Here is a 974-nt window from a genome sequence, read left to right as displayed (position 1 = left end):
GGAACCGCACGCTCCGATGACCGTCCCGCCCTCCGCGGCGTATGCGTACCGACCGTAATGGTTGCAGCAGCGCCGGCCGGCTTTTGAATTCGCCACACGAAACACGGTGCGAGATCGCGGTTAGGGGAGCGTCGACGTTGCCAGGCGTTTTGCTTGCTGCCGAGGGAAAGGCGGCACGGCCACGTCGCGCTCGTCGCGATTAGCGGGTCTGCGCGCTTTGGGAAGGTGCCGCAACGACTTGCCGAAAGAGGAAGCACGGAAGAACGAGGGACTTGGACGTCCCGACAATTGAACGCACTTGCGGCCAGGCCCTTGCTGGCTTCGTTCTTCCGCCTCGAGTAGGCTCGTACGCGGCTCCGGCGCCGAAAGTGGTCCTTGGCACCGACTTCGGTGGACGTGGGAAGTGCCGCGCAAGTACGGCGCGCCTGGCTCCACCTGTTGGCTAAAGTAGGCAGCCGGATCGGCATTTTGGTGTGCGGTGGCAAACCGTGGATGCGAAAAAAGCTTGTGCGATTTCGTGGAACAAAAAGCGGGGGTCCCCCTTTTTATGCGGAGGAGACCGACCCGCCCGCCGTGGTGAACCGCGACGCCACGGTAAAAACGGGAGAGGCTTGTCGATGGGACCGTGCATCCCGCGCTCCACGGAGGCCGGGAGGCGGCCGCCCGAGGAAATGTGTAGCCGTCGAGGCCCGCATCTGCGTGCACTCTTATCCAAATGGGTGTACCGCAGGCATTTTCTGGTTAGGCGGGCCAATGAGAGCGAGCACACAACGATACCTACGGGTCCGGCTTGGAGAACCGGCTTCGACGCCTCCCGAGTATTTATAGAGGGGTGGACCACGAAAGCACTCGCAAGTAGCGGAAGCGAAACGCCGTCCGAAACACACCGTTTGCTCGATTTGCGGCAGCCGAAAAAGGCGCGGCAGAGTTTTGGAGTCCAAGCGTGCGCTGAAAAGCGCCCTTCTTGGCCACTG

Source organism: Rhipicephalus microplus, unplaced genomic scaffold, assembly GCF_043290135.1.
Source record: "Rhipicephalus microplus isolate Deutch F79 unplaced genomic scaffold, USDA_Rmic scaffold_583, whole genome shotgun sequence".
NCBI classification, from domain to species: domain Eukaryota; kingdom Metazoa; phylum Arthropoda; class Arachnida; order Ixodida; family Ixodidae; genus Rhipicephalus; species Rhipicephalus microplus.
Note: the sequence above shows the minus strand (reverse complement) of the source record.